This window comes from Phaseolus vulgaris, chromosome 8 (genome assembly GCF_000499845.2).
Source record: "Phaseolus vulgaris cultivar G19833 chromosome 8, P. vulgaris v2.0, whole genome shotgun sequence".
Classification (NCBI taxonomy): domain Eukaryota; kingdom Viridiplantae; phylum Streptophyta; class Magnoliopsida; order Fabales; family Fabaceae; genus Phaseolus; species Phaseolus vulgaris.
The window spans coordinates 34,704,490-34,732,296 of NC_023752.2; the positions used below are offsets into that span (position 1 = coordinate 34,704,490).

General features: G+C 33.7%; 2 long non-coding RNA genes and 1 other non-coding gene across 4 annotated transcripts; 2 read left to right on the plus strand and 1 right to left on the minus strand.

Annotated features, from left to right (window-relative positions):
- Positions 1 to 613: 613 nt before the first annotated feature.
- On the minus strand, positions 614 to 685 carry TRNAW-CCA (transfer RNA tryptophan (anticodon CCA)). The gene has a single exon. It is a non-coding gene; the product is annotated as a tRNA-Trp (tRNA).
- Positions 686 to 7,251: 6,566 nt separating this feature from the next.
- LOC137826425 (uncharacterized) lies at positions 7,252 to 8,109 on the plus strand. Its single transcript, XR_011083500.1, has 2 exons — positions 7,252 to 7,395; positions 7,555 to 8,109. It is a non-coding gene; the product is annotated as an uncharacterized lncRNA (long non-coding RNA).
- Positions 8,110 to 9,206: 1,097 nt separating this feature from the next.
- Positions 9,207 to 27,699, plus strand: LOC137826248 (uncharacterized). Of its 2 annotated transcripts, XR_011083465.1 has the most exons (6): positions 9,207 to 9,578; positions 10,773 to 10,865; positions 11,062 to 11,154; positions 11,279 to 11,332; positions 12,248 to 12,316; positions 12,445 to 27,699. It is a non-coding gene; the product is annotated as an uncharacterized lncRNA (long non-coding RNA). The 2 variants fall into 2 exon arrangements; XR_011083464.1 differs by having other exon boundaries at positions 11,062 to 11,332.
- Positions 27,700 to 27,807: the final 108 nt, after the last annotated feature.

Consider the following 27,807-nt stretch of genomic DNA (forward strand, 5'->3'; position numbering starts at 1 on the left):
AAATTACAATTTCATAAAACAAATGTCAAATTAGGATTTCGCAAAGATTAATCAAAATATAGAAAGAGAAAGAGAATTGAGAATGAAAGTATGCTTTTACATAAAAGAGGAAAGGAAAAAGAAAAAAAAAGTGAAAAGTACCCGAAGGAAAGAGAAAGAAAGTGGGAAGTAAGGTAAAAAAAAAAGAATCTGGAAAATAGGGGCACATGAAAAGGAAAGAGAAAGAAAGTGAAAAATAGGGTATCTATTTTATGGGTAATGGAGAATCATAATAATGGGTAAATTAAATATACTCAATAAAAATTACTAAATGATTCTTTTATAATTTTAAAATAAGATTACGTTAAATTTTATATATGACATTACATTTTATTGGGATTGTGTTTAAATAATTTATATAAACTTTTGAATTAGTTTTGAACTTCATTTGTGTTTAAACAATGTAACATTCTTTAAGTAAGTAATGTGTTACTAACGGATAGTATATGTATGTAATATTTTGATGAATATTATATTATAATATAATATTAATGTTATTAATGTTGAAATAAATTCGTATTTAATCCGTTGAAAAAAGAATTATTTTTATTTTAAAAAGGATTGATGAGATTATTGAACCTGACGTGAATCGAACACGCAACCTTCTGATCTGGAGTCAGACGCGCTACCATTGCGCCACAGATCCAAACTTAATTATTGATAATGTTCTAACAAAACAAAATATAACTTAAAACTCCTATCAAACTAAAAATAATTCCTAATGTGAGAGAGATTCACGTTTTTCTTTTTCTTTTAAATTTGTGATAAGTGTTTCCTTTTTTCCTTTCAAGTTTTTATTGAGATTCATCTTATGATAATTTTATTATAGATTAGGTGAGTATTATAAACATATTTTATTATTTGCCTTTAACATATTATTTACTTTGACATTTTTAACATAAAATATACTTCAATCCATTGTTGTGACTAATTTCAAGTTCAAGATTATTTCCAAAATTTTATTGGATAGGCTTGTTGTGGTGACTTTCAAAACATTTCTCTCAATCAATATGAGTTTGTGAAGGGCAAGCAAAATGTGTGAGATTTTTTTCCTTGTAATAAATGTGTGAGACAGTGATAATTTATCTCCCTTGCGGAGGAGGTTCTAAGCAAAGACCTTTCTAAGCTTGTGAATGATAAGAAGATTTTGCACATGACTAGTCCTAATGGTTATATCAGTCCTTCTCATATTTTATATGTTGATGATATTTTTGTGTTTTTGTAGAGCTGATAATAAATCTCTTAGAAATTTGAATATTTTTCTTCAAAACTATGGTGCCTTTTATGATCAATATGGAATAATCCTAAAAGCAACTTATTCTCTGTGGATAACTCTACAAGATTCATTGCGAAAGTTCAAAGACACATTTCTTGCAGCCATGACTATCCTTACCCTTTAACTATTTAGGGGTGTTTATTTTTGTTGGTGTTCCTAAGCTTACATTTCTCCAACCTTTTGTTGATAAAGTCAAATTGAAGTTTGCTTCTTGGAAACAGAAATCTCTTAACATGATGGGTAGAATCTAGTTGGTTAACATTGTGGTTACTGGTTTCCTTGCTTATAGGCTTAATGTGTATAAATGACCTACTCATCTTCTAAAGCAAGTTGAGCAATGGAGGAGAAAATTCATTTGGACGAGGGACATTATGAATAAAGGAACCTCTACTGCTAATTGGTTTAAGATTTGCTCTCCTATTGAGAATGAAGGGTTGAAGATTAATAACTTGCAACATGAAAATAATGCATATCTTCTCAAGCTTAACTGCAGTTTTGCTTATAGTAATATAAGCTTAGAGTTCTTAAGTCTAAATATGAGCTTAGATTGGCTTATAGTTCCTCTTCTATTTCAACTGGGATTAAATAGTTTTACACCATTCTTGAGCATACCTCTTGAGTTGTTGGTACAAGTAATGATATTAATTTGCTCTATTTGAGTCTCCTTTGATCTTCTCTATTTTCTTCATTCTCCTATCGCAACTCATGTATTGTATCGAACATTTGCTATAAGTTAGGATCCTCTCCCCTTTCCCTTGGTTGGACCATGTGTCGCTAGTTCCTCATAACTTTTTATGGGGGTAGGAATAGTTCACTATGAGAAATAACATATTTACAAACGAATAAGTACCAACGAATTCGTATTCATCAGTAAAATATGATTATTGAAGGATTTTACAAACAAATAGCAACAACAATAATTTTTATAATACTTATGTATATTCATCGATAAATATAACATCAAGATTAGAAATAAGTGTTATGGGTGTGATAGTTTTATCCATCAATAAATGATAGTGAATATATTTTTCGATAAAATTCATCAATAAATTGAGCGCCAAGTTCAAAAATCAATATTGTGGGTGTTATAACATTATCTATATGACAACGAATGTAAAATCCATCGGTAAAATTCGTCGAAAAATTGAGAGCAAGATAAAATATTAGTTTTATGGCCTTATCTATCGCCAATGTCCATTGATAACTAACAACAAATGGTTATCTATTAGATTAATAATTAATATTATTAATTATTATTAATATTAATACTATGATCATCACTTTGCGATAAAAAATTTCTACATACTAACAACATTTTGTCACTATCGATGGATTTTAATCATTGGTAAAACTAGTATTTCTTGTAGTGACCTTTATCTTCCCTATGGGAGCACTACAAGAGAAAACATTTTTAACAGGGGTTATATTTAGCGTTTCCAACAGTTTTAACCCTAGCTAAGTAGAAGTGATGTATATGAACTTGTATAGATCTAATACACAAGCATCAACTCAAAACTAAAAAGAAAATGCACCAAAGGATAAAAAAAACATAATCACAAAAATGTACTCAAATAAAATCAATAAACCAAAATTAGCAATAAAAGTACTACAAGGAATTGATGACATTGTAGGAAAAAAATATGACTAGACAAAACATGTATGGATTCAAAAATTAAAATGATACAAACACAATGAATTTGTATAAATTAAAACAGAAAGAAAGACTCAAGATAAAGCAAAAACAGAATCAACTAACATAAAAACAGAATTAAAGTGTCAATCAACTCAAAAAAAAATTTGCACACAACCTTAGCTCTAGATACCACATGATGTGAGTTGAATCAAGCATATACACTTTAGGAACACAATAAGGAGGCTTAAGGACATTTCAATGGAGGACATTGCCTTCCAAATAAAGAGCCAAACTCATAAGAATCATGAGTGTCATATCCTTATACACAAATATAAGGCGGAAATGGAAAGGAAAGCAAAATCAACACATAAACACAAGTAGAAACACAATATAGAACAATTAAACCGATTAAAAACAGAAACTAACACATATGAACCGATTGAAAGGAGAATTAAGTGTTGGAAATAAAAGGAAACACAAGAGAAACAAGAACAAATGGTGGAAATTAAAGAACAACACCTAAAAAGACAAACTACCGATTGAAATTACTAGAAACATGGAAATGGAGATGGAAGGAAGAAGGAACTTAATTGGATGAAGACTTGAAGGAGATGGACACGCCACTTGGATGATGAAAGCTCCAAGATGAGTGCTAGTTGCCGCCACTTGAAGCCCTCCAAAGCTCACAAGATAAGATTTAGTGAAGGAGATCAAATCTCTCACAATTCTCTCTCAATTTGAGTAGAGTTTCCTTTCTTTAATTTCTAAATTCTGAATTACATGAGCAATGCCTCTCTATTTATAATAAAAGAGGGCTGAAAAATGAAAAGGCACAATTCAAATACAAGAGTTCAAATTTGGCGCCAAAAATCAAGTCACATGAGAAGTGTGACTTGCTTTCCTACTTTGGCACCTCCTAAAATCATATCTACACCTACTCTTTATATCACATGGAAGGTGTGACTTGTTTTGTACATTAGTACCCCTTATTTAATATCTACACCTCCCTTTTAAAGTTCTACTAAATCTACACAAAAGTAATTACAAAAAGAGTCATCAAATGATGCTCATTTATTTAATGCTTGTGCCCTTGCTCTTATTATCTTCTGAGGCATGATGGATGTTCATGTGTTGCCTTGGGCCTCAGTGTGGGCTTGGGCTTTGGGCTTGGGCCTCCATATTAAGAATACTAATAGGAAGAACTTCAAGTGTTATGGTCCTTGACCATTCCTCCTATTGATGGCATATTTAAATGCTTGTTGAGATGACCCTTCAAGTATAACATCCTTGGTCATCTTCATGTATTTTTTATTCTCATAAGGTTATATTTAGTGTTTCTGACGATTTTAACCTCAGCTAAGTGCGTTATCTACGGTTTGTTTTTCCCCTAGTAGATCCAGCGTCGCTAACAGATTACTAACGATTTTTATTAAACCCTAGAAGGACAATTACTTTCTAGTGGTTCTTGGAACCTCTGGTATTTCCGGCAGTTTCCAAACCCCTAGTATTCCTGGCGGTTTCCAAACCTTTGGTATTCCCAACGGTTTTCAAACCTCTGTTACTTTCAACAATTTCTTTTTAAAAATTTACTTCATGATGGAGAGACCATCAATGAGAAAATGTGGGTTTTCTCATAAAAAAATTGTTTTAATCCTACCATTAATAAAATTAATATTTATTACTTTTACTTGTTGAAATAAAGGCAAATGTTTGATACGAAGCTATAGTTAACCAAACATTATGCTTGTAAAACATCTAAAACATGATTCGATAAAGTCATTCATCCTGATTTGTAGTTTGAACATTATGTGTTGTAAGTACATTATATCATTTGTCTTCTTCATTTACTCACTTTAATTTACTTACACAACATAAAACATGCACATCCAACTTAGAATCAAACACATGGCATTCTGTTAAAAATATTAACTAAGTCATTTTAAATATATATTTCAACATCAATTATATTTAAAATTAAGTTTACAAAATTATTTTCATTCAAAATCAATTTTATTAATACTCACCCAATTAACTTTAATGGCAAATAAAAAACTTGTTCATACATAGAGATTGTATTTATGAGAAATGCAAATTTGTGATTCCATGATTGAAGGCAAAATCTACTTGCACTTCTAGGACTACATACAATATACAAAAAGCTAAGATTGTCTGCTTAAACAAGTAACAACCAAACATCAATCAAGACAACACGTTGCAAAACAACCACTAAGTACGGTTCAATATATTCACCGAAGCAAAAGAATTAAGAAAAACAAACGATCACAATAACATCTTTTCACATTACTACACTCCATATAACAAAAACAAAAGAAAACTATATTTAAAATTTGAAAATATACAATGTCGTGTACCTGGGTGGATGGTTAATATTTGAATATGAAGATCAATAATATAATCATTGCATGTGTAGACATTGTAATAGGGCTAATGAGAACAACAATGTAGTAGCACTAACTCTAAATATTTATGCTAATTTACTTCTCAATGGACCTATAACTAATAATGGCTCTCTTTCTTCTAGATCAAAAACACACTCAAACTATAATTATAATTGAAAGCTAACAGATACCTCAAATGTGAGAGCAATCAAGTGTGGTCTTTTGACTTGTGTAGGGAAACATGTTATATTAATTTACCAAAAACCAACTAAAGCTCAGTTGAATAGGTGTGGATTCATCTAGAACATTGGAGGTGCATGAACCAAATGATAGCAATTTAAGCACAATACTCCATATTATTGAACTTGGTGCCTGCAGAATTATATACATGAACATAGTTATAGTAGCTGGGAGGATGAAACCAACCTAAAGGGATACTACTGCTTTCCCATGACATGGACTAGCAGGTTTGAGATTTGGAACTACAAAAATAAGGTTTGCAGATCATATAATATGAAACATGGGTTGTAGGATGGAAGGGGAAATGTGTTTGAAGCACCTACCAAGCCAATCTTAAAGCAGGATATAAACTAATTGAATGAGGGACATGGTGAACATGGATGCAAAACCTACATGCTTCAAAATGCAATGAGAATAATCAAAACTACATCTAGAAAAATAAAGCATTATTGTTGAAAATAACCATTACATGGAAGTTACCTTTACCTTTAGTTCTCTCTATTGGAAGAATAATTTAATATTGCCAAAGGTCTAAATCTACAGTCAACTACAACAAAGAAATAAAAACAAGTGAACCGAGGTAGCAAAATTGAAGTGAATCAGGAAAGTATGAGAGTAATTGTATTAGGCTTAACCTATGAAGCTATAATGGGAAATAGTTGGTAAGAAAACCCAAATGATACAATTGAAAGGTGTAAGTAGAGAAAATGTCACTTGGCAGCAATGTTCATATTCAATATAGTTTTTAATAGTCATAGACTAAATAATGTGAATGGAATCAGAAGCAAAGAATATAATTAAAGCTAACACACCAATGTCTATAAAAAAAATTCATTATTATTAAGAAAACTAAACATCAAATAAAGCTTCAACTATCTTCAATGTCATTCCTTATTATTTATAAGAGCATACAATCCCAAAACTATTGTCATTGACAAAATTTGTGATACTAGGTGTTCAGAATTTTGAATTGGATAGACCAACCAAAATTTAGATTGGTTCAAATTCATCCTAATGTTTTGGTTTAAAAAAAATAAATTCAATTTAGTCCAATTTAAGGCCCCCATGTAGGAATATATATATATATATATATATATATATATATATATATATATATATATATCCCACGGAAGATTGAAGCTATTGATTCATTATCATGTTTTCCTATTGTGAATTTATTGCATTTATTTATTTATTTTACTTTAGTTATATTACAAAATCAGAGCAACACCAAATAATACCAACTAAAAATATACGAGAAAATAAAATTAAAATTGAAATTCACAAATAATAAAAAATTTAAAATAATATATCAACTAAGTCAAGAGATTGAAAATATAATTATTATACCGGAATAAATACTGTAGAATTTAACTTGAATACGTGCAAGTTTATATATGAATTGACAGAAATTAGATACCCTGAAAAAAAACCAGTAAAGACATGATAAACAAAATGAAATCCATGCAGTATTTGACCACCTTAGGAAACTGAAATTGAAAGTTGAATGTGAACTTCTATACTCAAACAACATTGGCTAGTTGTAGCACTACACAAATTTATTATTTTAGTAGAGGTTTAATAGTGGAGGTTAGTGTAACCTATAGTAAAGAATAATGATAGTAGAGGTTATCAAGACCTCTGTTAAGGCACACACACTTAGTAGAGGTTATTTTTCAAACCTCTGGTAATGAGCCAAAGTAAAATATTAATCTCCTTTCTTTCACCTTCCTCTTGGGTCTCCTTATTTTTAACCTAATATGCAACGATGCTCTATTGTCAATCTAGGTGTTCATTTTAATCCAACTGTAAGCATTATTTTCGTCTCCTGCAACCCCATTCTCTTCTCTCCTTCTCTGTTTCACCTTCTATTTTCACTATCATCATATAGAAACCATCTCTTTCTCCTCTTCCTCTTCTTCTTCTTCTTAATCTTTGTTTTTTACTTTTCTTTCCTTTATGTTTAGGTTCGGTTGAGTGTGGGAGCAAGAGAATGGGGAAGGTGTCACCCAAGGAGAAGACTCAGAGGGTTAAGGGGAGGAGGCGTTCACGAATTTCACTACTGCAATCCTTCAGGTTTGGCTTCCATTGCAGGAAATTGTTGTTGCATTGATCTCGGGAAGAAGAGAGTGGCAGTGTTGCATGCCAGGAAGAGTGTGAAGGGACACAAGGAGAATGTGAGGGTTTTTGATAAGAGTCTTGTGATGATGTTGCTGGTGAATTTGGTTAGCTACGATGTTGGTTCGTCGAGCTCCCAAAATCTCTCGTCTCGACGATTCCCGTTAAAAAACCAAGCTCACATCTCTCCCCCATTGTCCGTATGTTTCACAAGATTAAATTTTTTGAAGTTGTCAATTTAATGAGTTTTCTATAAGTACGTGTTTGCTTGACTTGTGTCTGTTCAGGTTCATGAGGGTTTTATTTGAGGAAAATTGGTTCGTGTTTGTTTTACGGTACGAAACAAAGATTGTTATTATTTTTTATGAGTTAATTAGAATAGTTATTATGTGCTTGAAGGTTCACATTCTCCATTAATGAAGAACCAGTGTGTGAAGTTCGAATACGGCCAAAAAAGCGTCGTCGGTGTTTCCGATACACCGCGGACACGGACACACGGCGGAAGCGTGCCCGACACGGTGTCAGACGCTTTTTATTGGGCTGGAAACGGGCCTCTTTCTGGATACGTAGGAGGAGGCACGTTTCCCTCCTTGGACACGCCAAAAAAGCTAGAAAAAAAAACTCCATTCAATATTTTAAAGACCTCTTCTCTTTCACACTAAATCTCAGATAAAATCTAAACAAAATATTAAAATTTCCAAAAAGTAAAAGTTAAACATTATGTTTTTTTTAATTTTTTTTCATATAACAAAATATATTACTACATTTTAATTTATATATAACCGTGTCTCGTGTCCTATAATTTTCAGTTTAACCGTATTTTCGTGTCCGTGTCCGTGTCGTATCCGTACCCGTATCCGTGTCTGGACTTCTTAATAATGGGTTATGTTAGGGGATTTTTTTTTTGTGTGTGTAATAATGGATTTTGGAAGATAATGTAATTTATATTATAAATGGTTGTTGAAGTTGTCTCACTTATCTGGCCGTGGCTATGAAAAAGCGCTTACCAAGTTACCATACTTGATAATGTCAATAAGGTCCATATTATATGCTTGGTCATGCTGAACCTTGAATGTAATGATCTGGTTATTGAAATGTTTCAGCATTTCTTGAGATTTTTAGGGTTAGAGCTTGACAATATGTCTTTGCCTGTTTCTTCCTGACCTTGATCTTACAAGAAAATGAACAAATTTCCGCTGATTTGCTTAGACCTCTGTTGGATAGTGTAGGAAATATCAGAAACTCAATTGAATACTGTGTCAAGTTGTAATTTCAAACAGATACTTTTCTATTTCAAGTCGTAATTAATATTAATCTTTATATTTAAAAATGATGATTTTGGATCTTATAATTTTATAATTTGTGAATTTTTCCCGTGTTTTAATCTTCCAAGTTCGATAAAATGAGCGAAATTGAGAATTATAAAAAATGTGAAAAGCAAGATTATAATTGTAATGTATAGAAAGTAAATAAAAGTATATTATATAAAAGAATGGGAAACAGAAGTCACGTGAGGTTTGGAAGATTGGAGTGGAAACGACGTTTCCCTTGATTTAGAAGGGAAGTGCAATGGAAGGTGCAAAAGAAATTCCTAAAACTGGTTGGTATTATTGTAGGGCTTGTGTTTGGTACAAGAGTCTCACAGAGTAGAGTGAGTGAGTATTCTATTCCAATGCCATCATCCAATTCCACTCAGTAAGATGTCAACAAACCTGTCTAGAGAAAACCCGTCTACACCAAAGTGGATCAGCTCAAACCTGGAACCAACCGTCACACGTTGGTGGCTAAGGTCTTGTCCTCCGACACCGTCGTGGCAAACCGCGATCTTCCTATGCCCATAACATCAGAGCTACTATCACTCGCAATGAACAAGGTACTCCAATTTCACCTACCCATCCTTGCAAAAGTTATTCTTTTTTACTTATTTCAATTTCCCTTTTATCAAATGGAAACTTTTCACTTGGACAGTATTTTATTTGTCTCAATTTTGAGTTTTTATTTTCATTTTGGAGTTTTCTTTATAAGATCTGGATTTGTATTGGGTTTGTGAGATTGCGCATGTTTAGTGCTCTAATTTCAATTATGCATATGCGCTATGATGGTGGTGAGTGAATCATAAGTGTCTGATTCGATAGATAAGATAAGCCCTTCTTCCCATATATTTTTGGTTGGATTGCGTGACCTATTTATATCTCTGCACTCCTCTATTGCCAATTTCTATGTAAGCATACTATAGCCTCATCTACATTAGGCCTTTTGATGCTGCAGTGAGAAAAAATAATAGAAAAACACAATAGGAGGAAGCTAAGCCATCTTGGCTCTAACATAACATGTAGTTTCATGCTTATGACCTATGGGTTTATGCAATACCTATATTGAGAGAAACTATGTTATCATCATAGTTGGGTTTGGAATTAATACAGATCGCCAGATGAGGTGGACTTCTGCAAGCTAATGAGATTAAATGCCTCATACATCTTATACATACTTATAACACATGGTTCGAGTTCACCCATATATCTTACCCCAACTTTTTATATTGATTATTGGACATGAATAATTTACCTTGCATTCTTTTTCCTAATTCAACATAAATAGATTATAACTCAAAATCACAAAAAAGAAACTACATATAAAAGAAGAAGAAAATTTTAATTTAAAAAGAAGAACAAAAAAGGAACTACTTCTAAATTGAATTACTTCACCAGGAATCAGTGCATATATCATTCCTGCATTCAGTATTTGATTTTTTCTCATGTTAGTGTAGGCCACTGAACACAAAATGGGCATGACTTGGGAACATAAACTAATTGCTTTTGTACAAGAGAAATTTTCAACTTAAAGTTTGAAGACAACTGTAATAACTTAATTTTGCCATTTATTTTACTAAGCTAGGGCTAGTAATTTAATCATATGAAATGACATAATGTGACAGTTGAATGGAAGTCCGGGTTAGGTTCAAAATGTTGAAAATGGAAGCCATCTGGAAGGTTCAACAACTTGTCTTCTATCCCTTCTCCTGCTCCCTCTCTAATTTTAGTTTTACCATTTTATAACAATGTTTCAGGTCCCCTAGACCAGTGTTGCTCTCCAACCCATCCAGTACTTTCGATTTGTCTGTCTCTTCACAAATTAAGAAACACAGGAAGAAGAGAACAAAGTTGGTATTCATATCTATTAAATTTGTCCTATATATCTTGCAAAAAAATTGCTGATATTTTTCATCTAGCCGGTGGTTTATGTAGTTATGGTCTCAAACTCATAGATTCCATGAATTGATAGTTTCTTTGATAATTGTTATGTGTTCTTCTATCTCTCTCTCTCTAAACTCATATGCCTCCAACTATGTTATTAAGGTCGTCAAAAAGGATGAGCCGTTCAAATACTTATAAGAATGCTTTTGTGGCTGTTCTACCCGAGAAGAAAAATTTGTTGAAGATGAAAAAGAAGTTTGTATCTCTACCTTTATCATTTGTCACTCTTGATGTAGTTAGGATAATATGGTTGTGGGTGAACTGTTTTGAACTAAATATTTTTTTTTCCGGCTTAATTCTAATAAACTGTTATTACTAGGTCACACTGTAAGTAAAGTTGAACTCCCCCAGAAAGCATCAAATTCGAAATCTAGTAAGAGTTAATGTTAATACCTACACCCTTTCATTTATATGTATTTATCAGATTGTATTGTTATATCACTCGTTGCTGATGATAATCATTTTGTTAATCCAACGTATTATTCTCAAGGGATTAGTGATTGCATAAGTTAGTTTTTGAGGAAAATGGACTGTTGGATGGAATTGAAGTAGCTTAGCTTATTATGCACGCGGACAGGTTGTTTGTGTGTTTTTTTTTTTGTAAGGCATGTCTATTATCCGGCTAACAATCACATTTTGGTTAACAGAAATTGCTTGAAGGTTTCAAAATGGGCTGGTTTGAGGTCCATGCACGATTTGCTTCTTTTTTGAAGTCATGAAAAGGAGAATTATAATAATTAAACAAGTTCTTTTATCAATACGTTTTATGTTTTATTTAAAATCTAAGTCCTCTTTTCTTTGTTTGTTTTCAAATGGTTTAAATTTTTTTTATATCTAGGTGTCTTTGTTTTAAACTTTTTTCTTAAAAGATAATCCCTTTGAAAAAGACTCTATGATGTAATTAAAGTTAATTTAAGATATATTTTTGGATTTGTTAATATTTAACTCTATTAAATTAAGGATTAAAATTATTTGGTTGTTGAACTAGTTATATTGTTTATTTTGATTGTAGGTATTTAGTATTTTTTTTCTAAATATGAGACTAGATATATTTGAATAAAATTTTTCATTTGCTCTGTCTCCTTTGTTTTTTTTTCAATTAATATTGTTGTTAGCTCTTCCTTTTTCTGATGTGATTCTTCATTTCTTGGTATATGATTTCATTAATTAAAATTCAATAGATTCTGAATTGATTCCTTTAGTGTTGCTAAAAGTGAAATTGATAATCAGACTAACATTCTTGATCTAGCTTTTGGTTTGTCCTTGAAAAAGATTCATTGTTTTGCAGACATTTCTTGAGTTGGGAGGATTATTAATTCTTTCAAACACAGGAGCTGCATTAGATGCATTCAAAATTGTGAGGGGTTAAGAGTTTATCATATGTTCTTTTTTTTTGGTTTGGAAATTTTATCTTTATGAATAGACTTTTAAAGTTTCATAATTTGCTAATGATGGATTTGTGTCTTCTTCTTTGCGGTTTTTGAGATGATTTGCGGATGCTCCATGGATTGAAGGTGGAACAAGGATCTCACGTAAAGAGCTAGATTCCTTGAAGGTGCATGCTAAGTATGAAGAGTGAGTGGTGAGGCCATCTCACTTGGAAGGTGACGGTTTAGGAAGATTAAGAGCCTAATCCTAAGAGGTTTTATGCAAAGAGTGAGAATGACACAATTGACAGCATTTCACTAATGAATTAATCTTGAAAATACATGAGGTAGACTCCTCCTTTTATAGCCAAGGAGGATCGGAAATGGCCAAGGCAAATGGTGGGAAATTCAAAACCTAAAGGTTTGAGTATTGGCGCCTAATTGTAGCTCACATGATAAGTGTGACTAGGTGTGCTCCATGTGCTTCAATTAGGTCTAAATGACCGGCCTTAGTTAGATTAGGTGTTTCTAAAAACCCTAATCTAACTTAGGTTGATTTTTAGATGCCTACATTCAACCTAATTACAATTAAACAAATTTACAAAAGAAAATTCTTATGCTACTTTTGACAAGAATTTAAAGACTATACTACGTTTGAATTTGGATATCTTGGAACATGTAGAGGTAAATTTCTCTGCCATCAGTAGCAGTGTTCCAATCCTCTTCAAGCCTCTTAGCCATGACCCTTGTAGTTGGCCCAATATGTCTTGATGTTTGACTCTCCTTTGGGTTGGTGCTTGGCCCTCTTCCATCATCCCCTCCCCTTGGAAATAATTTGTCCTTAAATCCAAGGCGTCATTCTCTTCATTGGTACCTACGAAAAGAGACAAGTCAATGACATTAAAAGTATCATGTACTCCATATTCGACAGGTAAATCTAATTTGTAAGCATTATTATTGACTTTCTTGAGGATTTGGAAGGGTCCATCACCACGGGGACTAAGTTTGGACTTTCTCTTAGTTGAAAATCTATCCTTCCTAAGATGAAGCCAAACTAAGTCCCCTTCCTAAAAAATGATTTCTCTCTTCCTCTTATTGTTGTATTTGACCTATTTCTCAGTTCGTTGTTGTATTTGAGTTTTAACCTTCTCATACATTTTTTTAACAAATTCAGTTTTGATAGCTCCTTCCTTATGCACAAAATCTCGTGGATTAGGAAGGGGTAGCAAATCTAAAGGAGTAAGAGGGTTAAAACCATATACAACTTCAAAATGAGAAGCATTAGTAGTTTTGTGAACTATATTGTAGGCAAATTCAATATGGGGAAGGTACGCATCCCAAGATTTGTGGCTACCCTTCATGATTGCCCTAAGCATAGTACCAAGAGATCTATTGACTACCTCGGTTTGTCCATCCGTTTGAGGATGACATGATGTGGAAAATTGTAGTCTAGTGCCAAGTTTTTCCCAAAGAGTTTTTCAAAAATGGCTTATAAACTTTGTATCTCTATCCGATACTATACTCCTTGGTAAACCATGAAGTCTTACCACTTCTCTAAAGAAGAGTTTAGAAATATTTTGAGCATCATCCACTTTGTGGCAAAGAATAAAATGTGTCATTTTACTAAAACGATCCACAACCACAAAGATGAAGTCATAACCTCTTGCAGTACTAGGAAGTTCTAAGATGAAATCCATGCTAATATCTTTCCATGGAGCATTTGCAATCGGTAGAGGGGTATAGAGTCCATGAGGCATTGTTTTAGCTTTAGCTTTTAAACATGAAATACACCTAAAACAATGTCTTTGGACATCTCTTCTCATGTGTGACCAAAAGAATTTTTCTTTTAAAAGATCAAGAGTTTTGTCAACTCCAAAATGGCCCATGAGACCCCCTTCATGTGATTCCTTTACAAGAAGTTTTCTATGTGTGTCTTGGGGTATACAAAGTTTGCTTTCTTTAAAAAGATACCCCTCAGATACATAGTAACCTTCTTGTGCTCTACGTTCACATTTAGCAAAGATGAATGCAAAGTCTTGGTCTTCTTGATAAAGTTCTCTTATGTTGTCAAATCCAAGAATTTGAGCACCAAGTTTTGAAAAGAGCCCATGTCTCCTTGAAAGAGCATCCGCCACTATATTTGTGCTTCCCTTCTTGTATTTGATGACATAAGGAAATTGTTCAAGAAATTCTATCCATTTTGCATGACATTTATTGAGCTTGTGTTGACCTTTCAAATATTTCAAAGACATGGTCACTATGTATAACAAATTCTTTAGAAACAAGATAGTATTTCCAAGTCTTTAAGGCCCTCACAAGTGCATAGAGCTCTTTGTCATAGGTGGGGTAGTTAAGGGTGACTCCTTGAAGTTTTTCACTAAAATAAGCAATTAGATGCCCTTCTTGTAACAAAACCGCACCTATGCCAACCCCCGATACCACACTCTAGCTCAAAAGTTTTAGCAAAATTTGGTAAAGCTAGAATGGGTGCATTAGTTAGTTGAGCTTTTAGCCTCTTGAAGACTTGTTCATGCTTTTCATTCCAACAAAATGTAGTGTCTTTCTTCACTAACTCATTGAGTGGTGAAGCTAGACTTGAGAAGTTAGGCACAAAGCGTTTATAAAAACTAGCCAAACCATGAAAACTCCTAACATCTCTTACATTTTGTGGAGTTGGCCATTCTTGGATGACTTTGATTTTTTTGGGGTCAACATGTATCCCTTTTTTTTCACTACAAACCCTAGAAAAACTATGCTATCAACACAAAAAGTACACTTATCACTATTAACAAACAAACTATTATTTCTAAGCACTAGGAAAACTTCCCTAAGGTGTCTTAGGTGATCATCTAGGCTTTGACTATAAACTAAGATATCATCAAAATAAATTACTACATATTTATCTATGCAATCTCTCAAGACATGATTCACGAGCCTTATGAAAGTACTAGGTGCATTAGTGAGACCAAAGGGCATCACCAACCATTCATATAGTCCAAATTTGGTTTTAAAAGTGGTTTTCCACTCATCACCCTCCTTGATTCTAATTTGGTGATACCCACTTTTAAGATCAATTTTGGAAAATATGATTGACCAATGTAGTTCATCATGCATATCATCTAGTCTTGGGATTTGATGCCTATACTTGATGGTGATGTTGTTGATGGCTCTACAATCACAACACATTCTTCAGTTGCCATCCTTTTTGGGCACCAACAAGACAGGTAAGGGCTTAGGCTCTTTTGCACCCAACCCTTCTCCAACAAATCTTATACTTGAGATTCTATCTCCTTTGTTTCCTTAGGATTAGTTCTATAGACTGAACTATTTGGTAGACTAACCCCCAGAACCAAATCAATTTGATGTTCTATACCTCTAAAAGGAGGAAGTCCTATGGGTCCCTCTTTAGAGAATATATCATCAAATTCTTTTAAAAGATCTTTGACTTGAGGAGGTAGAGTCATAGTCTCAATTTGTGGTAGTGCATGTAAGTGTTCCTTTACAAAAGATAAGGCTAGGTTGTTCAACAAGACGCATATTTTCAAAGGTATTTTCAATTACTTTGTCTTGTTGACTGACCTTGTGGGAAGGAACACTCTTCTCCCACGCCTTTTGTTCCATAAGGGTTTGCTCTTTTTCTAATTTTGTTTTTTTTTTCTCTTCATCCCTCTTTTGTTTCATTTGTACTTGATCTCTTACCACTTGGGAATGTGGTAAAGGATTAAGTATAAACTTCTTTTCCTTGTGGGTGAAGATAATCTCGTTGGTTAGACCATTGTGTATGGTTTTCTTGTCAAATTACCAAGGTCTACCCATTAAGATCTGACAAGCTTCCATATGAACTACATCACATAAAACTGTCTTTGTAGTTACCTATAGAAAACTCGACTTTCACTTGTTTATCTATAGTTAGTTCCCTATCTTCATTTATCCATTGAAGCTTGTAAGGTTTAGGATGAGGGACTACTTGTAGATTTAACTTTTCAACAAACCTAGTGCTACAACAATTGCAACATGAATCACTATCCATAATGAGAGAACATATGTTTTCTAAAACTTTGCATCTTGTGTGAAAAATGTTTTCTCTTTGTGTTTCTATGGTTACACTAGTTTGGTTGTTGAGAGTCCTTCTAATCATCAATAATTCCCCCTCTAAAGGATACACTCTTTCATCTTCTCTCCCTTCTTCTTTCTCACTAGGTTCTTCACAACTAGTATACTCATCTATTCCTTTCAAAAACAAGGTTCTTTGGTTTGGACATTGAGCTTGCACATGTCTTCTTCCAAAGCATTTAAAGCATTTAACATTCCTAGTGCGAATGGGTGGAGTGAACATATCTTTTCCTATGGGTTTGAGACTCTCTTTTTGGTTTTTCTTTGGATGTACTCTCCCTCTTAAAATCTCTTTTTAGATAGGAGTTAGAGTATGAACCTTCCTTCCGACTTAAAGTTTTCCTTAAATTTTGTTGTTCAACTTTGATACATAGTTGAACTAAATCATTCAAGTCTTGATAAGGTAAGAGTTCAACTCTATCTCTTATCTCAAGATTTAGCCCACTTAAGAATCTAGCTATGGTGGTGGACTCATTCTCCCTAATGGAGGCTCTCATCATATATAGTTTCATCTTTTGCCTATACTCCTCTACACTCATGGTTCTTTGTTGGAGTCTTTGGAACTTGTCCATTAAGTCCCTATTATAATAGGATGGAATATGGCGGCGTCTTAGGCCTCCCCTAAGATCATTCCAATATTCTATGGGAGGTTCTCTATGAAGACGCCTATCTCTTTCTAAAGCCGTCCACCAATACATAACATTCCATTGGAAACTAAGAGTGGCTAAGGGTACTTTCCTCTCTTCACTTACTCTATGGCAAACAAATAATTATTCTACCTTTATTTCCCAATCTAAATAGACTTCTACGTTTTCTTTTCCATGGAAATGAGGTAGATCTATCATAACCTCTCTTGGGTTCTCTTGTTCTTTTCTATCTCTTCTAGTTCTCCTAGGGGGTGGTTGATAAAATTCATTTATCTTAAGACTTTCCTCCCCAAAAGAATCATGATTTTGAGAACTAGATGCATGTAAACGTATTTTTTTTTAGATTTTTGAGAGCTTTCATCCTTTTCTTTAGCCATTTTCAACTCTTTGATTTGTGCCTCATGCTATAATTGTCTATATGAGAGTGATTGAAAGTCCTTGGCTAATTGTTTTATAAGAGATTGAATGGACTTTATATCACTTTCACTAGATTTAGAAGAGTGAGTTGAGTAAAGCTTTGTGTTTAAAAGTAATTTACCTCAAGACAGAAAAGGAAAGTAATGAAGGTAGCTTTCCAGGAAAGAGAGGTGAGTCACTAGGACTTCTTAAGTACCAAGTCTTTCCTTGCCAAAACCTATCCCTCAAGACTTCATACAATTCTTTTTCTAAATACTTAGATCACAATTAGGAATGAAAAATCAATTTTTATGCAAAGGAAAATAATGCAAAGCAATTAATCAATGCAAATCAAGTAATTAATGTAAAGAAATTAGCTAAGCACAAATTAAAGATTGCTAACTACAAAACTTTAAACTAGACGATTCCTAAGGTGAGGCTTTTAGACACTTAGAGCCATTGAAGACACACTCACTGTCTACACGTGATTAATCCACTAATTAATCAAGGTTAAATGTAATTACAACTCAAAGAAATACAAAGAAATTGAATTACACAAAATAAAATTCAAATTTCCTGTACTATGCACTCCTTAGCTTGTGATTGATCTTCCTTGTTGTGTTGTAGAAAGTGTATGTGTTTGTATTTGTATTTGTATTACCTGCAGCTCCTTGCCTTAACCTCTTATGGTTAGTCAATTAAAATCTTCAAAACAGTACTTACTAAGTAGGGATAGACTCACCACAATGTCAATTCCACTTAATAAGCACCAATTGAATTTTATCTACCAACAATTTAGAGGTCAAGAAATGAAAGCAAGAAACAATTCAAATTTTAAAAGAGGACAACAACAAATGGATTTGAATTATATGACACAACTTAGAAAGAGTTTTGAATAATATTGGACATGCAATAAAAATAGGCACTCAATAAAGGATGACACACAAATGGAACCTAAAGAAAGACACTAGAATTGATTAGAAAAACCAAAACAGCACTAGTGGAAAATTTAGGTCCACAAAGCGTGACTTAAAATGTTTATGCTGAGCTGGCTATTTTGAAATTGATTTTGAAATTTTAACCACAAACGATTCAAGGTCTTGGCAAACTTTTGGTGCTGGAATCACACCAAAATCATGCACCAAATAATTGTGATAAATCTTTCAAAAGTATTGTCCAACTACCGTATATTTTAGCGCTAGGATGCACACTTTTTTTGTTTTATTTATCATTTTTTCTCTATTTTGTCTTTTGTTCTGATTTTTTTATTGATTTTCTAACATATCAAACTGTATAGATCCAAATTTTCTTAATTTTTCTTCAACGTATTTGAAATTCATAACGAAAAACAGCCAGCACAGAATTTGAAAAATAGAGTAATTCTAATTCTGGAATTTAAAAAACAGAATGAAGAACTTCAAAAACACAATGGAGTGAATGTATATGAATTTGTATGGATCTAACATACAAATATGAACTCAAACTAAAAGAAAAATGCACCAAATGATCAACAAACACAGAATTATAAATCTGGACTCAAATCAAGAACCAAAATTATCAACAAAGTCAGTACTCCATGGAATTCATGACAAATTAGGAGAAACATAACTTCTATAAAACATAATTGGATTCAGAAATTAAAATGACTCAAGACACATAATGAACCGAATGGAATTGTAACAAGACTCAAACAAACTAAAAACAAAACAACAACACAATTTTATATAGATTCCTACACAAATGTGAAAATTAGAAGCTCAAGAACAATTTGAACACAATGCACTGATTTAATTTCTTCAAACAACACCTAAATCAAATTAAAATGCAAAAAGACAGCAAGAAAACATGAAGAATTGAAGAACAACACGAAAACAAGAAGAACACAAACATAAAAATGAAAGAAGACACTTAGCTCTTGTAGAACCATAGCTCATGATACCAAATGATGGATTTGTGTCTTCTTTGAAGTTTTTGAGGTGATTTGCGGAAGCTCCATGGATTGAAGGTGGAACAAGGATCTCACGTAGAGAGCTGGATTCCTTGAAGGTGCATGCTAAGTATGAAGAGTGAGTGGTGAGGCCATCTCACTTGGAAGGTGACGGTTTAGGAAGATTAGGAGCTTAATCCTAAGAGGTTTTAGGCAAAGAGTGAGAATGACACAAAATTGGTAGCATTTCACTAATGAATTAATCTTGAAAATACATGAGGTAGGCTCCTCCTTTTATAGTCAAGGAGGACCGGAAATGGCCAAGGCAAATGGTGGGAAATTCAAAACCTAAAGGTTTGAATATTGGCGCCTAATTGTAGCTCACATGGTAAGTGTGACTATGATGGAAGAGGGCCAAGCTCAACCTCCCATGAAAGACAAGAGCCAAGCCAAGAGCGTCTAGAGCCAAGTCAAGAGCGTCTAATTCAAAGGGAAGAGCGTCTAGGACCAATTACTAGGTCCATGGCCAAGCGAATCCATGAAGACTTGGACCAAGCTACGGATGGAAGAGAGAGCTATTTGTATATGCTACATGAAGGCCCATTAAGAGTAGCTTAGTATTAGTTGTAGTGTAAATAGCACAAACTTGATTCCATGAGAATTTGACCTAGATTTGCTACGTTTCGAGAAGGATTCTTTCATTAGGATCGGCCATGTGCCATGAGTTCCTTGTGATGTCATTTACATTTCATTTAGATTGCATTTGCTTATCATTAGGTTAACCTTTATGGTCCTCCTTAGCCTATAAAAGGGGGAGCCAACATCATGTATTTTCAAGATTGAATAGAGTATTGTTATGCTGCCAATTTTGTGCCATACACTACTCCTTGCCTAGCATCTAGGTTTTAATCTTCACTTCATCACCTTAGTTTTCTTGTCAAATTGCTAAGGTCTACCCAACAAGATGTGACAAGCTTCCATGGGAACTACATCACACAAAACGTTATCTTTGTAGTTGCCCACAGAAATCTCGACTTTCACTTGCTTATCTACAGTTAGTTCCCCATCTTCATTGATCCATTGAAGTTTGTAAGGTTTAGGATGAGAGACTAATTGTAGATTTAGCTTTTCAACCATTCTATCGCTACAACAATTGCAGCAAGAGCCACAATCCACAATGAGAGAACAAACGTTTTCTAAAACTTTGCATCTTGTGTGAAAAATGTTCTCTCTTTGTGTCTCTAGGTTCACGCTAGATTGGTTGTTGAGGGTTCTTCTAATCATCATTAATTCCCCCTCACATGGATATACTCTCTCATTGTTCTCCTCCTCTTTCCCTCTAGGTTCATCATCATAGCTATTATACTCATCTACCCCTTTTAAAAACAACGTTCTTTGGTTTGGACATTGAGCTTGAACATGACCTCTACCATAACATTTAAAGCATTTGACATCCCTAGTGCGGATGGGTGGAGTGAGCACATCTTTTCCTACACTCTTGGGAGTTTCTCTTTGTTTTTCTTTAGGTACACTTTCCTCCCTTTTATACTCTCTTTTTGGATAAGAGTTAGAGTATGAACCTTCTAGATATGAGTTGGTATATGAAAAGACACTTTCAAGAATTGGATTAAGATTCTAAACCCTTCAAGAACTCATCAAGAACACAAAAGAACACAAGATTTGAAACAAGAACACAACAAGAATTAAAACTACCGGTTGAAACACAATAAAGAACAAAACCCACAAATTGAAACTCAAGAATTCAATATAGAAATGGGTTTCTATGGAAAACGAAACAAGAACAGCATATACAAAGGAAAGGAACCTTACAAAGTGAAGAACAAGTGCAACAAATGAAAGGAAAGAATTGAACCGATTGAAATTGGAAAACTACAAGAAAATAACAATGGGTAATTATGGAAGATGAAAGGAGATGGACTTATGTGGTTGATGATCCTCGAAGTGTTTCACGCCACTTGAAGGGTGGAGAAGCTTCAAGATGAGTGGATGCCGCCACTTGAGAGTCCCAAGAACCTCCCAAGATAAGACTAGGAAGAAGAGTAGAGAACAAGTCTCACACAACTCTCTCACCAATTTGGTATAGTTTCTTTACTCAAAAATTCAATTTCAACTTATGATACAAGGCACCATGTACCTCTATTTATACAAGACAAGGGAGTTGGAAGAGTCACTCTTCTAGTTCATTCTCTAATCTAGCGCCTAAGAGGGAAAGGAATAGAAAGAGACACTGCTTCTAGCCTTTTCCTAAAACTAGCGCCTAAGATGCCTTACATGAGAGGTGTCTTTTGGTTTTCCTCTTTTGGCATTCTCCTAAAGGCTACTCCTATATTATTTACAAATTTATACAAGGGTAATTACAAAAAGACAAAGCATTTGATGCTCTTTACCCAAAACTTTAGCCTTGCTCCTTGTAATCCTTCCTTGAGGTTCTTAAGCTTGGGCCTCACTTTCTTCTTCTACTTGATCTCCATCACTTCCCTACGACTTGAGGTTTTCCTCAAATTTTGTTGTTCAAACTTGATACACAATTGAATTAAATTATTCAAGTCTTGGTAGGGTAAGAGTTCAACTTTATCTCTAATCTCAAGGTTAAGCCCATTTAAGAATCTTGCTATGGTGATGAGTTCAGACTCCTTAATTGAGGCTCTCATCATGTATAATTCCATTTTCTGCCTATATTCCTCTACACTCATGGTCTTTTGTTGGAGTCTTTGGAGCTTGTCCATTAACTCCCTATTATAGTAGGAGGGAATATGGCGGCGTCTTAAGGCTTCCCTAAGATCATTCCAATAATCTATGGGAGGATCCTTATGAAGACACCTATCTCTCTCAAGGGTCTTCCACCAATACATAACATTGCCTTGAAAACTTAAAGTGGCTAAGGGTACTTTTCTTTCTTCACTCACTCTATGGCAAGCAAACAATTGTTCTACCTTCATCTCCCAATCTAGATAAACTTCTACATTTTCTTTTCCATGGAAATGAGGTAGATCTACCCTAACCTCTTTTAGGCTTTCTTTTTCTTGTCTTTCTCTTCTAGTTCGCCTAGGGGGTGGTTGATAATGTTCATTTATCCTAGGACTTTCTTCCCCAAAAGATTCATGATATTTAGAACTAGATGCATGTGAACTTTTTTTAGATTTATAAGAGTTTTCATCCCTTTCTTTAGCCATTTTCAGCTCTTTAATTTATTCCTCATGTTCCAAATATCTATATGAGAGTGATTGAAAGTCCTTTGATAATTGATTTAAAAGAGTTTTAATGGACTTTAGATCACTTTCACTAGATTTAGAAGAATGAGCTGACATGATTAAAGTTTTGTGTTAAATGTAATTTACCTCAAGAAAGATAGGTGTAGTAATCAAGGTAGATTCCCAGTAAAGGGAGGTGAATCACTATGATCACTTAAGTACCAAACCTTTCCTAGCTAAAATCTATCCTTCAAGACTTTCACAAAACTTTCTCTAAGTAATTCACTTATATCACAATCAAGAATGAAAACACAATTTTATTCAAGAAGAATGCAAAGCAATTAAACAAAACAAAGCAAGTAAACAATGCAAAGCAATTAACTAAAACACAATTAAAGTTTACTAACTAGAAAGCTTTAAAGCTAGACGTATCCTAAGGTGAGGCATCTAGACACTTAGAGCCATTGAAGACACACTCACCGTCTAATGCGTAATTAATCCACTAATTAATCAAGGTTTAATGCAATTACAATTCAAAAGAAATACAATGGAAATTGAATTACAAATTTTTTTTTTAGAATTCCTATTCTATGCACTTCTTTTGCTTTTTGGTACTCCTTCTTAGTGTGGCCCTTGCTATTGGCACCCACTCTTTGTGTATTTTTTGTACTCTCACTTGCTGCATCACTCTTGTTCAACCTCTCAAGGATATTCAAATTAAGTCTTCAAAACAGCACCTACTAAGTAAAAATGGACTCACCACAAAGGTTAACTCCAAACTTAACCAAGCACCACTTTTGAAAACTTTCACCAACAATAGAAGTCAACAAATTTAAAGTAAAGAAACAATTCAATTTGAAATTTGGATAACAACAAATGGAGTAATATTATGACAACTTGAAAGAGTAATTGAGTAATTTGACAAGCAAGAAAATAAGGTAACTCAACCAAAGGTGACACAAATTGAATCCTAAAGATTGGCACTAGAATTGGATTAAGAAAACCAAAACAATACTATTGGAATTTGAAATACAAAATGCATGACTTACAAAATTTATGCTGAGGTTTATATTTTGAATTTGAATTTGAACATTAAATCACAAGCAGTGAAATATCTTAGCAAAAATTTGGCGCTGGAATCACACCAAAAAAATACACCAATTAATTGTGATAATTTTTTCAAATCTGTTGCCAAATCACCGTTTATGTTCACGCCAGAATGCACAAGTTTTGTATTTGATTTATCATTTTTTTTTCTATTTTGAATTTTGACTCACTTTTTTATTATTTTTTTTATAACACATCAAACTGTTTAGATCCATAATTTTATAATATTTATCCAACGAATTTTAATTTTATAAGAAAAAAAACAGTCAGCACAGAATTAAAATAGAGGAATCTTAATTCTGGAATTAAAAACAGTTTTAAGAAACTTCAAAAACACAATAGAAGAGATGTATAAGAACTTGTATGGATCTAGAACTCAAGCATGAACTCAAATTTAAAAATTAAAATGCACCAAAGTATCAAACCCAGAATTATAAATTTGGACTCAAATTTAAAATCAAGCAACCAAAATTATCAAAAACAGCACTACATGGAATTGATGACAATTTAGGAGAAACATGACTTGAAAAAACACAATTGGATTCAAAAATCAAAATGACTCAAATCAACACAATATGAACTGATTAAAATTGCAATAAAGATTCAAATAAACCAAAAACATAACAGCAACACAAAACTATATGGAATCCTACACAAAATTGCACAAGGATTGCTCTAGAACAATTGAACAAGATGCACCGATTGGAATTTCCAAACAGCACACCAATTCAAAACGAAAATTAAAAAACAGCTAGACAATATGGAAGTGAGGAACAACAAGGAATTAAGAAGATCACAAAATGAAAATCAAGATAAGGCACTTATCTCTTGAAAACCATAACTCTGATACCAAATGATGCAAGAGTGTCATAATCCTTTGGAGAATTGTTGGTGGAATTTGCGGAAGCTTAATGGATGCTCACGGTCAAGGCTCTCCTAGGAGATGTGGCTGCCTTGGAGGTGCAGGTTAGGTATGAAATGTGAGTGGTGAGGCCATCTCACTTTGGTAGAATGAAAGTTTAAAGATCAATTGTCTATCCTAAAGAGGTAGGAGAAGATTGACACAAAATTGGCAGCAATTCACTATTAGATTGAGGGTTTAGGGTTTAGTGGCGCCTAACTCAAACACATGGAAAACATGTTCAATGACTTGGAACGCACTCCTAATAGGCTTGCCTAGGACCGACCTAGGTTAAATTAGGATTTTTAAGAAACCCTAATTTTAACCTAGGTTGGTATTTAGGTACCAATTTTCATTTTAACAAAAATTACAAATGAAATTTTCTATGCTAATTTGACAAGAATTTAAATTCTACTCTACACTAGAATTCATGGCATCTTGAACATGTATAAAAAGGTTTCTCTGCCATCAGTAGCAGTATTCCAATCTTCTTGAAGCTTCTTTGCCATGACTTTAGTGGTTGGCCCAATTCTACACTTTGGTGGGCTTGCATTTGAGTTGGTGTTTGGGCCTCTTCCATCACAAAAAAAAAATGAATTATCTCAACTCAAAGATATGTTTTCTAGATATTTGGATATTCCAGATAAATATAGGAGAAAACATTGGGAATGGTATGGTAGGAAAGAAGATTCTTATAGAAAATCGTATTCTCCAAAAGAAGGAACACTACCATAGTTTAGTTGATTCCAGGAAAGAGTCTAAGGGGGAGGGTTACCCCTCCAAATCCATAAAATAGGATTCAAAGAAAAAAAGAAAAAGATATTGAAAAATATGAAAAAGAACCCATAATAAAGTATCAAAGGCATTACTCTCCCAAGTTCCCCTGAACTTGTAGTTTGCTTTTAAAGGAATTTAAAAGTGAAATTTTTAAACTACATCCTCATCCATTAAAGATGATGTTTTGGAGCTAGAAAAAAAGAATCTAGACCCTAACTTCACATGTTGTTTTCACTTACTCTTGCTCTAGCACTATCCATAGAGAAATTATTTTTCAAACAAAGTGTCAAACCTTTAAAAATTCTCTCATTATGGATAGTAGATCATGTTATAACTTTAATAGTATTTGGTTAAAATGTTGAAACTCAACATAAATGCCCATTCCCAATTTCCTAAACTTTCTTGGACTCAGAAGAAAGGTCTTTTACCATATTTTTATTCTTATTTTCTATGTATATATATAATTTGTTTTATTGTTTGATGTTTACTGTAGGTTGATATTTGACACTAGAGGAAAATAATAAATTTGGTCATGCCGGTTGACTCAGTCGTCGTTGACTTCAAAGGTAGATGGTGGCTCCTCCTATCTCCTGGTGGTTTACGCTCTCTCCTCGGGTAGTTGAGAGTGGCTCCGTTAAAACGGATGGGGCCCTACCTGTTGATTGCACTCCGACGATCAAGTTAGTACTGAGCTAAGAAACAATAAGTGTGCAAAGCAGTTTCAGTCTTAAAAACGACATACCTCTCTAGGGTTCTTACCACCCTTTATATAGGCTGTAATTAGGTCAACTTCCCTATCCCTCAAGGATCTTTCCTTAAGTGGAATTAGGGTTTAATGGTGAGGCATCTTGTGACGCGCTGCACAAGCTTAGCACAACCGCGACACAAGACTTGCCTCTTCTAGAGTGCAATCTTTCTAACAACATGGTCGCCAGGGTACCAACTCATGTACTAGCACTGCTGCGCCATCTGTTCTGTGGTGCCTTAATTATTCACGTGTCATGCATGCAGTCTTTCACTGGAAACCGTAACCCTTATGGGCCTTAGCACCTCCAAAGAACACTTGTTTGTGTCGTACCCGAATGTACTATACACACCCCATGCATGATCCTCTCGTGATTTAGGTCTTTCTAGTATCTGGGTGTTGACTCACATTAACTCATACTGTTCGTGGGGCCCAACTTACATGGCCCATTATTACTGTCAGACCACCGAGGTCCGATGTCAATGTCCGATGTCGGCCTCTTCTTCAACTGATGTTCGAGGTCTGGGCAGTACAAAATCAAATAACAAAGGTTGTTGTCATTAGGCATCGTTCAGATCTGAAAACAAATCCTTTTCAAGCAGGAAGGAATGATGACAACCCATCCAGACTCAAAACCATTGGCTAAGATAATTGAAGAGGATGAGGTCTAATGAAGAGATTGAATATTCTTTTTCTTCTTCTTAACCTTGAAAATAAATGTACAGATTAGTGTAGGAGTTTATTGGGCCTTGTATTCTAGGTCAACATAGTGTAGGATTTATTTTGGACCTTGTATTTGGACCAAGTAGAGTAAAATATTATTTGGGCCTTGTATTTAGACCAAGTAGAGTAAAATATTATTTGGGTCTTGTATTTAGACCATAAATAGTTTAGGGTAAATAAACCCAACCCTAGGAGAAAAAATGGTGCCAAACTGGGGTAAATAACCTAGATTGGGTGTCAAGTTTTTGTTTGCCTTGAAGCTTGGGTTGCAAACTATTTCTTTAAGAAGCTTACTCTCTAAGTTAGGGTTAGGTTTAGGGTTTGAGAAGCTTGGGCTGCAAGCTTCATTCTCATATAAATAAGGCACTCATGTACATGAATTTTTAGCTTTAAATTGAATAAAGAATTACTGCCAATATTTATGCATAACTCACTTATTCTTAGCTTTCTTTAGGTTATCTCTTCTTATAGAAGTTAGCCTAGAACCTCTTCAAGAGTTGGCCTAACCCCTTTTGAATTCAGATAGAATTTCCACAACAAATTACTTCCTCTAACTCCTAACATCTTCACACCCTTCTGCCTCCATCAAAGGACCTTTTCCTCCACGATTTCAAGCATTGAAGCCAAGGAGAAAGTCATCAAATAACATCAAAGCAATATATCTTAACAAAAAGATGAAGAAGAAACAATATCAAAGAAATGAATCAAAACAAGCATGTAGATAATGTGTATAGATGTTTATTTATAATATATGAAAATTAAAACATGTAATACTCTTCTTGAATCTAATGCAAATAAGTATGTGTCTAAAGAAAATCTATCTACATAAGATATTACTCAAAAAAAAGTGTTGTATACAAACCATTGCTATATGTTTGTCCTTTTACTAAAAAAAAAATGTATCTTTCTCTCCCATTTTGTCATATACAAAAT